This window comes from Syngnathus leptorhynchus, chromosome 11 (genome assembly GCF_054491065.1).
Source record: "Syngnathus leptorhynchus isolate UIUO chromosome 11, UIUO_Slep, whole genome shotgun sequence".
Classification (NCBI taxonomy): Eukaryota; Metazoa; Chordata; class Actinopteri; order Syngnathiformes; family Syngnathidae; genus Syngnathus; species Syngnathus leptorhynchus.
In genome coordinates, this window is record NC_141205.1 from 6,340,043 (window position 1) to 6,352,882 (window position 12,840).

Below are 12,840 nucleotides of genomic sequence, written 5' to 3' on the forward strand. Positions count from 1 at the left end.
TGCTTTCAATAACTGGAGATGAAATGATAAAAATGTGCTCTTGAAGAATAAGCCTGGTGATTGTGGACTCGACTCAACAGCCGGGGGCCAATTGAAGGGGGGGGGGATTTGGGCGGGGGCGGGGGCGGGGGAGGGGTAGGGCAGCGAAAGACCTTAAGAGGAAGATTGCCCAAAGTCTGTCACTTTCTTTCCTTGATTGCTCTCGTTCTCTCGTTTGCTCACTTTCTCTCTCTCTCTCTGCACTACGTTTTACCACTTTAATTAGGCCAGAGCGAGCTCAATCATGTAATTAAGAGCTCAGATGGACCAGAAAACAAGTCAGCCATTAGCGACGACCAACCCAGATTATCCAGAGCAGCTGCTAAGCACACACACATGCACACGCAAACACACGCGAGAACACACCTGTCACCAAAATAAAAAAAGAATTCTTTTTATCCATAAATCTTAACTTTCTCAACTGAAGGAAAATGTCCTCGATCTCACTTGTGTTTTGGGGGAGAAATTTCAATGTCAGCAGCAGTGACAGGGGTATCCTTGATGTTTTTACTTCTAAAAAGTCAAAAAGAGAGCGTGACAGAGTAGCACTTTTATTTGTGTGCAGATCCATAACTTACTAATCTCTTCATCAAATCACGTTTTCATTGTGTGCAAAGCAGCCTTTGCCTTTGTGTGGGACACAGATTTCAAACATCTACAGTGGAAAAAATTAATGTTACAAGCAACTATTTGGAAAATAAACAAAGTGTTCCGAAATTTGGAATTCAGAATGTAATGAAGCTTCAGTTCTGTGAGCGTCTAATTCCACAAGTGGCAAAGATGAACAGAGAGACAATTTTAACATGCACATGCTAAAATGCTATTTGGGGTATTCACACAAGACTCTTGGGTTATTTTTAGTTTAGTTTAGTATCAGTTAAAGTTTTTTGTCATTTATTTATTTATTTTCAATATATGAAACATTTTTTTCAAGTATGGATGGGTCAGAAATTAATTCCTACCATAGTAGTGAATGAAAAATAAAATAATTTATGCTCACTGATGACTTGGGGGACTTGGGATGTTCAACTGCATCTGTAAAGATTCTTGCATCCCATAACTGCATGTGCGCAATCTGCCTCATATCCCCTCTTCAAATGCAGTTGATTTAGTTAGAGCCCATTCAGAGCCTCTCGTGTAAGCTATCATGTTGCACTGGCGTGTGAACAACTATTTCATATTCACAGAAGGCCTGTCTGCGGGGAGTTGTCAATTGCACTCTGGCTGCACGCCACATTACAATGCAAACAAGGTTAGTTTTCAACTGGCTCATTTGAATACGCTCAACAAGGAAACATATCAGGTGGTGCTGCTTCAATGGACTTTGTATTGCTTCCAGGAGAGGCGAGGGGAATGGAGACGCGGGGAGGCGGGCGGCTTGACGCGATACCGGAGGCCGATAGCGGCGGAGGAATGGCAGTTCATTTGAATATGGCACCCCGAGCCACAATGATTATTATCATCACCAAATCAGGCAGATAAATGAGAAGAGGGGCTCCAAAAATAGCGTTGAGAGCCTTTTGTGCATAGCAGGTAGGCCCAGTGGGGAAGGGGAGGGGGTGGGAGCGCTAGCTCATTATCCAGGGCTGGGCAGAGGGAACGGAGGGATCGAAAAAGAAATTGCATTAATGTGACCATGGACAGTCTTGTCATAAGCGCACACACATACGCACACACATTCTATATGTCTCCTATATGGGCCGTTTAATTTGACTAGCAGCGGGAGGTAATTTAGCCGCACCGCTGTCACCCGCGACGAGGCCACAGATAGAGGCGGCAATGGTGAGAACAGATTGAAACTAGTGAGGCTTGAGACCTTTCCCACCATTCTAACCCTGCACACCTTCGTCTTGTCACGTCTCTCCTTCCTCGATTTGCTCACCGGCACAAAGTAGAGGCACCTTTTTCTCTCTTAACTGTCACACATCCTGCATCCATCTCATGTCTTCCTACTTTTGTTACTGACTTGGAGCCTTTGCTCTCAAGTTTGCTGCTGCTGGTGGTGAGTCATCCCCGCCACTCATTCGATTCATGCAGCTCCAGGCTCTCGTCTCCCCGGAGAAATTACCAGTCATTTTAATCGGACCTACGTCTCTAATTCATTACACAACTGCTGTCCTGACACACACGCACACACCTGCACATAGTCACCTCCATTTTTGGTGTCAAATGCCACTTAACATGGCTGTCATTCACAGGGAGTCAGAGGAGAGCTGAAGGAGAGAATGAGAGGGCTAAATGAAGGCTATTTAGCCTCCAAGTAATATCTCATCACTTTAGCACACCAACTATTCGTTCTCCACTCTGTCTGTGGACCTCCCCGCTTCACTACTGCTCTCGTCTCAAGTATAGAATAACATTCAGGTTCTTTCTTCAAACCAGGGGTCAGCAACCTTTTTGAATCTGAGAGCTACTTCATGCGAAGGGTTGATACACACTTTTGAAATTACGCCTTTGCTCCAAATGTCGTTAATTGTGCGATTATTCATGATTGATGATTGATGGTCAATAGCAAATTTTATTCAAAAGTGGATTTATATGTAGATAAAGTTTTTTTGTCGCGGATGTCTTTTTGTTTTTAAGTTTGACCTATAAAAGCTTGTGCAGTACAAATTTGTAATTTATAGACCTTTGTGGTCTTTTCTGAACTTAACCCTAGTTGATAAATACTATTATTATTATTATTATTATTATTATTATTCATAATAATAAAATCTGATGTGTCATAAAAACAATCTCAGATTTGAAATCAGTGCTAAAAAACCTCCAAATGTTTACATGCAGTGTGGATAAAAAAATACCAACATTATTTGGCCAGTGTTATCAACAATGACATAAAAAAAGATGAAATAAAAAAACATCACAATAGAACATTATAAACTCTGCAAGTATTCACATCTTCAATTATCGCATTACAAAGGAAATAAATGAACATCAACATCGTGCAGGTAAACACGACAGTACTCAACAGGACATAACTTTTCCTCACGATAACTTAGCACGTTGGTAATGGGACCTAACACAGGTCACTGAGTTCACCACGGCAAATTTTAATTTCCAGACACTTTGCCAGCTGTTTGAGTCTAGACTCCTTTTTATTAGAATACCATTAGAGTACACTATTTTGCAGAACAAACACTCTTTTTAGTTCACTACTCTTAAAAAACTCAAACCAAAAATCCATCCTTCCACCTTCTTGTTTAAAGATTCCTTAAGAGCAAAGCAAGGTACAGCATTGACAGCAGGCTCTAGTGATTAAGTGCTTTCATTGGTTAATTAGCCCCTACAGCGAGGCAAACAACCACTGACTCACCAAGTGATCAAAGACACAGCCTGTCAAGAGGCTCCAACTCTTGCAGTACCTGTGGGACACTCGCATACATAAACTTGCACCTGTGGGACGGCTTCTCTGCCGCACACAAGCGCAGTCCTGTCTTTTTACCTGTGGGAGATTCCCCCTGTGCCTCCTCCTGCACAGTCGCACGCAGGGTGACACACTTAAAGACAGACATGCGATGTTGGGGAGTTCACACCAACACAGAACTTGTGAAGGGAAGGAGACAACAAAAACAGAATCAAAGAGGGAGGTTTGCCAATTGGGAGATTGCATGGCCTCTTTAAAGCAGGCTGAGCATGTGAGGTTCACCACAGTGCTTGCAAAGGGCACCAAATAAATATTTTTAAATTAGTCATGAATTTGGCCTTAGCACCATAATGTCATTTTCCACCAAAGATAGCTTCTGTACAAAATTCTGCAACAGGCAAATTTACAAGTGCCAGACAGCAAGATGAGCTCCTATTTCTTAAAGTAGCACATTGGCTAAGCTTTATTCTTTTTACTTTTTTTTAATTATTTGTCCTCTTGGTGCTTGCCAGTATGGCGGATCTGGTGGACAAAAAAATAAAATAAATAAATATTACTGATTATACAACCAAAAGGGGAGGTAGGAAATGACAAAGATGATGTCTATGGAAACCTGGAAGATTGAGACAAATCTGGGTCAAGTCTAGACTCCCAAAGTCCTGAGATCCTAACGTGACAGCATCCAAAGTACAAAAAAAAAATGTAAGAAAATGATCAATTAACTTTGACAACAGCAAAAAAGTCAAAACGCCCCCCCCAAAAAAAAAAGTAAAATAATTTCTAGGACTTGTTGTGTGGGCATATTGTATTTGAGCAAAAATTAAACACGTGAATCAACTTTGTGTAAGATGCCAGTGGTTACATCAACGTCACCTGTGACAAATTAATGGTTAAAATTTCAAGCCTGTTGATGGACACATAAAAGCGTAGCCATGTGAGCGCCCGTCGCTGGTCAGTACCACTAAAGAGCAAAAATGGTTCTAATTCCAATAAAGATAAAATCCAAGGTCACACTGTGAACTTCCTCGCCATCAAAAGACCACAAAGACTGTATGGGAGAGTGCATAATATCCTCACAGCTATTTTTACCCTCAAATTAAAATCTATGACATGTTGAAATGAGTGCAGTGAGCAAAAGGGGTATTCAAAGCAGACACTAATGGCGCTTATTAATGGCATGAATGAAGTCTTGACAGGTCGTGTGTCATTCTGCAGGCAATGCTCCACTGGCATAATGGCTAATGTAAGTGGGGATAATTATATATATTATACCCTGTCTTGTGGTATTTTGGCAGGAGTATGAGGAGCCAGGCAGTTAGAGAGGAAGAGTGAAAGTACTTGCTCTTTTTAAGATATGCACGCGTGTTTGTGGATAGGCTTCAGCTTCATTCAGCCAGGTCATGAATAATTGTGAGACAACAGCACCAAACTGTGGCTGAACGTAATGCTTACAATGCCAACGGAAAAAAAAAACATTGTGCTTAATGGGGAAGACATTATAGCACATTATAGGGCGAGATTAAAATGAATAAAGAAATAAATTTGAGATATTTTGAGATTAAAATTAGAAGATTAAAATGAATAAAGAAATAGATTTTAGATGTTTAACACCTTCACGTGTGGGAAATGTATGTTGGCTGTGTGCATGTGTAGATTTGCTTCGGCTTCCTCCAGAAACTTGCATGTTAAATGAATTCTAAATTGTCAATAGGTGTGAATTTGAACGGTTGTTAATCTAAATACACCCTGCAATTGCGAGCTGCCAAAAAATCGGATTTATCCAAAAAGTTACTTGAGAAAACGTAAAGAAGCAAGTGGCCGTAGTGGTGGTTGTCACTGTGGGGATGGTAGAGGTGATGTTAATGGTGGGTGTGTTGGTGGGGGGGCCTAGAGTAGGCATGCCTGGGTGGATTTTGAAGTCTCCTGTCTCCGCTTTTGGCAGCGCAGAGGCGACTAATTGGAGGCCCGGTGGTAAAATATGTTCATTAATGCCTCTGCCTTCAAATACCTTCCTTCATTTATCTGCGTATTTATCCACTTTCCCCCCAACGCCACCACAGGACATGGGAGCAGGTTCCACACCAAATAAGAGTAAGACTGAGAGCCATGGGGGGGGGGGGGGGGGGGGCTAACGTATGCTCAGTGGGAATTAACAAAGCACGGAGTAATTAAATCTAAATTGACATTCAGGTAATTAGCCCCTTGATTAGGAGCAATAAGACAATTAGCCAACTAGTCTTTGCTAATTGTTAATTAGTATAAGCAAAGTTATTGTGTTAGTGCAAGAGGGAGGCATGTAAAAGAACAAATGTTAATCTGTCTCTCTTTCAACAGCCTTTCTGGCTATTGAGCTGGCAGGCAGCTTCATTGTCTTTGTCTCCATTCACAGGCAAGCGCTGGTTAATTAACTGAAAGTCTTATCCAGGATGTGATCAGAGAGCAGGCTGGCACATCTCCACTTCTACTTCTACCCGCACGTCTGTCCCGCGCCCGAGTCCGCCGATGTATCACACGGAGGCCGTTTGTTCCGAAGTGATGACGATGTGATGTGGATTAACTACAATCAGAAAGGCAAGCGGAGGGAGCCACCGTGCTGCGGATCAATCTGAAGGAGATGTAATTCATCTAAAAAGGCTTTAGTTGATGAGGGAGAGGAACAGAGTGACTTATTAAAGGACGCAGGGAACTAGATGGAGGGATATTAAAGACACGGCAGGAAGTTAGATTTACTTTGGCCACAGGTGAGATATGGCCATGTTTTTTCACAAAAATGGCTCAGCAAGGTATTAAACTCATGAAAGGAATGAGGCAATTTGACCAAAGTAAGAATTGAAATATATCTGATCAACTCTGCATATTAAACAGAAAACTAAGGACGATAGTACACTTTAAATAGAAGTTGTCATGTTTAATTGGAACCTCTGCTTCTTTTTAACCAGAAAAACAAATTCAGGTGTTGTCTCTAAAAGCTTTCTTTTAAATAAATGTTCTCATTATTATTACAATACTGTACCACTCTTGTAAAAAGATGACTTTGAATACAGATACAGTACCTCCACTCCGTTAGGCAGCATTACTTCCAATCGGATTAACTGCTCCCTTTGTTGGCTGTGGCCAAGATTTGCATTTTGCTCCCATTTTGCCTTCAGTAACTGGGAACCAAACATAGCATTAGTAATACAAACATGAAACATTTCCAGCAAGAAATTCTTCCGATTGGGCCAACTGCGAGAAAAAGCTAGAGGGCAAAACTAGGCGCTTCCCAAAAAGGAACCAATAACATTATTGTGGAAGATTAGACATAAACTCAAATGGGAGTGTGTACATTCAAACTCTCAATTTCTTCCTTAATGAAATTTTTTGAACGAACATAAAAATGACCAAATGTGACAGTGTGTGTATGTGTGTAGGTGTTATAAAGCCTGTCTTGTGGTGGCTCCTGCCGTGTCCCACCCAGTGTGCCTCTAATTGGATCCTTATTACCAGGCCAGCCTCCATCTGAGGAATGATGGATTCATACCACGCAGAATTCCATTAATCATTCCTTTTTCTCAGTCCACTCGGAGAAGAGGGCAAATTCATTTCTTTGCCTCGCCGAGCGGGTCGGCATAATGAATATTCATGAAAGGAAATTTGGGGTCATGCCTAATAAGGGAGGTAATTTGTAATTTGTCCTGTTCCCGCTCGGGTCTTGTTCGGGAGGTTAACCTAAGGAATAGTCACAGCCATGCAAATAGGTGCTGTTGGAAAAATCCCTACATATTTTTGCTCTGCCACTTTACAGTGTGCACAACAGGCGGCTGTTTACTCTTGTATTTTTTTCAAATACCATATTATTAGCAAGACTTTGTGATGGATGTCAACATTCAAAATACAAAAATGTCTTGTAACCATTTTCATCCCAGCCCAATGAAGCCACTGTCCACATTCAAATCATAGTCATCAGCTCTTCCTCGATGAATCATGTCGCAAACCAAAACAGTAGCACCTACCGTGACACCTAAAACATGTTTCAGATTAACTAAACCAACAAGTCTTACCGCATGTTGTAATTAGTTTCTTGTGCAGTATTAAGGTGGATTTCAAGGCTCACCTTTTTCCTGGGTTTGCTCATGTGAAGTTCACAAGCTGATCCCGAAGGCACTGTGATTTTAGTCGACAGCAAGTGGCAGTGCAAGACAAAATGGCCGCCGCCTGTCAAAGATAAGAACAGTCGTATTTTTCTGCTGAATTCATGTTCCACAAAACAACATTTTAATTGGAACACGGTATGCAGAGTCCATAAAACTTGTGATGAAGATTTTTAGACTTGGCCCCTTTAAGGCATAATTTTTTAAAAAGGGGGACAAAATCAGACCTGTGAGACACTCTTAAACACTCAAGTGTCATGGCATCACCCCTGAAAAATCATTACTTAAAGCATCACTTAAAGTCACTTAATTAATAATTAATCAGTATATTTGGAGTGATTAAAATTCATGACTTGGAAGTGAATCATGCCCCCAGTACCCTCAGGGTGTCCAATCAGTGCACGGTGTGCGTTAGATCTGGAATGAATTCTTAATTGTACCTGGACGCTTAGAGAGGTCAGGTAACTCCTCTGGTGTGTGTGCAGGTTAAGTGAGGTGGCTCGTGCGCACACACTTTCTGTCAGCCAGTCATAATTTGTCTGTCACCCTGTCATCACCTCCTTGTCATCGCTGCCCTTCCTCTTTGTCTCCATCATCCACCTTTGCTGGAGACACAAAGAATCATTAAGTCATCATGATTGAGACGTCGTGTCCAAGCTCTGTCAGTCAGTCAGTCACACACACACACAATCAGTCTGCCATGTATGTTCAAAGAAAGAAAATTATAATTAATTCATATAGCGACACATCACTCGTACATGCATCGTATGAACTCCAATTGATGCTGATTTTAATGCCACATAATTAAGTATAAAATGCTCCAAACGTTTATTGTTATTCAAATGTGTTAGAGACAATTAAATGATTAATCAGTTGTGCACAATTGTTTTGTTGTATTTACTTGAAATGTATGAGGTCAGGCAACATTAACTTCATATTGTGTTGAAATAATACAACATAATTGCATGCAAATAGGGCAGCATGAAAAGTTAATACTCATGGAATAAAAATAATCAACATGCTGTTCTATTCTTTTTTGGATCACTTTTTTTGTATAATTGTTATTTAAATCACAAAACCAATGCCACAATGAAATGTGTGTATAATAGTTCCCGATATAATCCCTGTAAAAGTAACTATAACAGGATAATGGGATTTATCAATTTAAAGATGTATTATTTATGTTAAAGCTTGGCCCTGCACGGATGACCTAAACATTAAAACGCTTCATCATCAATAATTTAACGGTCCTTGAGAAGGACTAGTCTCCATAATGCATGTTTTCACTTAATGTAATGCTGCCCCAAGCACAGGTTAGTAGTGTTAACTCCTATTTTTGTTACACGTTGAGAATTGGGATACAAAAGCTGCAAAAACAAACTGTGTGCATGTTACAGGATGCACCAACCTGTATCTACAGACACCAGAGATGTAATATGACCCCCAACCCACCCACCAAGGTCTAAACACGGACCACAATGCGGAGGTGAGCAAAGTGGCCAGCGGTGCTCTGTCCTCTCATGTATTAAACATCTCTCTTTGTGCCCCCCTCCCTCAAGGTTCACAAGCACCCCCAGAGACCAGCGCACTCTTTTAAAGATATGTGCTCACTTAATCACTGAAGAAAAGGGCCCCAGAGCTAGCCTAATATTATAATTAATTAATTCGATCAAAAAGGGGGTATTAAATTTCCTGCCTCTTAGGATAGCGTGTTGAATACATTGACCTTTGTAGAAAAGCCTCTCACTCAAATCACGCTCACACACACACACAACTTGTTTCCTTTACTTCCATTTCCATGTCAGTCCATCAAGCTACCGTACACTCAACAGTAAAATTTTTTTTTTCTGCGTCTGACTTTTGTTACCTTTTTGAAACCCATTTTAGGTGCACATTGTGTATCAAATATGCAATTCAGTAAAATAACAATGATATGACTAACACCTGATTTTGCTACATGTAAATCCAATATGCAAGAGAAACTGACCCGGGACACAGGAATTTCTACAATTCATTGCAGCTTGGAACTTGTCACAAACCAATCACAATTGTATAGACAACTATTTATATTCACATAGAGACTTACGACTAATTTAGAATAATTATTAAACCTAACATTTTGGGAATGGAAAAAAAGAAACGCCAACTCCGATCAGAAGGGCCCAAGCCAAAATCTGAACAGGTGTCCCAATACCACAAAATGTTTATGTGAACCGGTGTAAAGGTGTGTGTGATCTCCATACGCACACAAGAAAGTTTTCTTATTAGTGGAGAAAGTGGGGAAATAGCAGTCAGCTAAGTCGGCGTCTATCTCAACTCCCCAGTGTACTCTCAGTCTTCACTAACTCTGACTGAAGTTCAGAGGGGTTAGGTGGTATACTCAGGAGGGGGGGAGACAAAAGGGAGGAGGCGGAAGGAGGGGGGTTAAGTAGGATTGGAACAGTGGCAGTTTTAAAACACAACTTTAAATCTCCACCTACGAGAGGATGGGATGCGGGGGGGGGGGACAATGGCGTCATATGGCTCGTCGTTATCTTCGGGGAGACGGCGGTATGAGACTAAAGAAGAAGCTTGAAGAAGGGCATAAATGTGATAACAGCTGTAGGCTGTATAAACTTCTTCTCATGGAGTGATGCGTATATAAAAAAAAAAAATCTAATCTTTGCGACCTTCACATCATAAATTCACTGAGACGTACTCTTATTCACAATCTCAACATTGCAATTGAATTTGCAAGATGGATGAATGAGTGGCTGGCGCAGAGAAACAAACAGCAACAGAACAAATAGATGTTAATAAGGAGCTTACAGGCCAGAATAAATCCTGTGTGCCACACCATTAGCTTGCACTCTTCCATCAAGGACAATGAAATTAGCCATCATTTAGCCAGTCTTTGTCCCATACATAAATTTATCGCTGGAAGAAGGCTGCAATCAGGAAAAGGTGCGGTAAGAATACATCTTTCTCAACAGCCAGAGAAAAGATGGAGTCTGTAACCTTCAAAAGGAGACAAATTCTGCCAGATGCATTATTTATCTTCATAATGACGAGCTGAAATTAGCAGCCGGCACAAAACTAAAATGATGGCGGCATATTTGTGTTCCCTCATTGATCATTCGAACAAATCAAGCTGGATGAATACAATGACTTGCTTTTACAGATGACAGACTTTTCTTCCCAGCAACATATATTAACATGCAAGTATTTTGTAACCTTTACTGAGCCAAGGCACATATTTTACAGAAGAAGAAGAATCTCAAGACACAACAATAAAAGTCAAAACGTTTTTTTCTACCATCTTGTAAAAGTGCATTAAATTTTTCTGCTTTTTACTGTTATGTTGCTGGCATAGATAGATAAACAAATTATATAGATGGGGAAAAAATAGGTCAAACTGGATTATTTGCTTTGCTACACATTTTCATCATTCCCTGCACAGTAATTTACCAAAGGATCAAGAGGCCTCCACAGATTCTTCCAAACAAAACTCATCTAAGCAGGCCTTGCTTGAGGTTCTGGGACACAAAACGGACTTCACTAAATTGCTCCCAAAGAACTGTCCAAAGCATTTTTGGGAATGATAAAGATTTAGATTCTCAAGAGGACGGACTAATTGTAAATGTTTGTCCATTGCTGTCACAACAACCACAACGTTAATCAGGCCTTGTTTATCATCTCCTCAATGGGTTTGGCTTCAGTTGTGGAGCACTAACGTCCCCTACTGGGTATAAAGAGTAAAACACAATGGCACTAACTCGAAAATGCATGGACTTCATTTTGGTGCAAAAAAATTCTATGCAGAGAGTAGATATATATTTGCTTCCATTTTCAGCACCGGATAGCTCCCTTATGATGCCAGCACACGTCAGCTCTCTAAACAAGGAGAAGAGACTGACTCTGACCACTGACCACTTTCAGAACGGCTCATCTCATCACCTGCACACACATGAAAAGAGCAACCCCTTCCTTAGGCACTTTTAATGACGGGGACATTATTCATCTCTCCAGCCAATTTGAGTTCCTTTTTCTTTCAGGAATGGAAGCACCGGAGGTTGAGGGGAGTCAGTGAAGAGTATTAAATATGTAGAAGAAGATGGACAAAAGGAGCGGCAGAATAAAGAGGGCAGCGGAGGTGGGAATGAAGAAGGACGGGAGGTGTGCGGCGTTGGTGTCGAGGTAGTTACAGTGAGAGAATGTCAAGACGGCAGAAAGAAAAGAGAAGACGCTTCGCCTCGGTGACGGGTGGCTTCATGTGCTCTCAGTTTTGACCTTTCAAAAAAGGACACTTCTTCTTCCACATTTAAATGTAGAGCCAAAGAAGCTCAAACGAGGAGGGCTCAAAAGTGACAATGTCAAATATGGAACCTCCCATACAAGAAATTCACGTAAAAAAAATCAAACATTTTGTGTCAAGGAACTGATTGAGCTCAGAGTTTCATTTGGACAAAAATAGTGCTTTGATGACTTTTTTGCAGCATCTTAGTGTCAAGGAACTATGTTGATGTGAGTTGAAGAGTTTCATTCAGACAAAAATAACAATTTGTTGTCATCTGGTGGTACCTGCAGGCAATTCTAAAGTTTTTTAGCAATTTGAAAGATTCGTTAACTAAACGTGCAGATTGTGCCATGTCATGGATGATGGCAGTTTGACCTAGGAGGTTTCACGCCACTTCATTTCATTTTAAAACCTCTGCAGCAATTAACCAACCCTGGAAACTTCAATCCAACATTGGTGATGAAGGATGGCTCTCAAATCAATTTTGCGTCACTTTTTTTGGCTACACGACAATGTACGGCCGAGAAGCCATAAATCGTGTCTCCAATCTTCATCCATTATTTTTTTTGTTGCCCAGGAGAATCTTCCCGATACAGGGGAGATCGTAAAACTGGCCGTGATTGGCGGCAACTTAATGGAGGAGGATGAATCAATGAGTAATATCAGCATGGCAACACACATAAACCTCTATCAACTTCACAATGTCACTCGTAAAAGTTTGCTTTACATCCCTTAAGACTAAAAAGAGATAAATCCATCAAAAAAAAGTCTTCCCAGTTTTTATAGTTCCTTTCCTTCCTTTCATCAATCCTCCTCATCTCCATTTTGATGTGTGTCTATTAGCAGGAGGTGAGGCCTTGCCTGCTCTCACATCCAGGGGCTAAATTAGCTCAATCAGCCCCCTTTCACCTCTCTCGCTTGGGCTTCCAGCAAAGTGACACACTGCTCCCCTGAGAAGAAAGGCGGGAGGGAGAAAGGGAGGTGGAGGAAGAAACACCAAGCCCAGTGGCCAGAGGAAGACGATTGAGCAA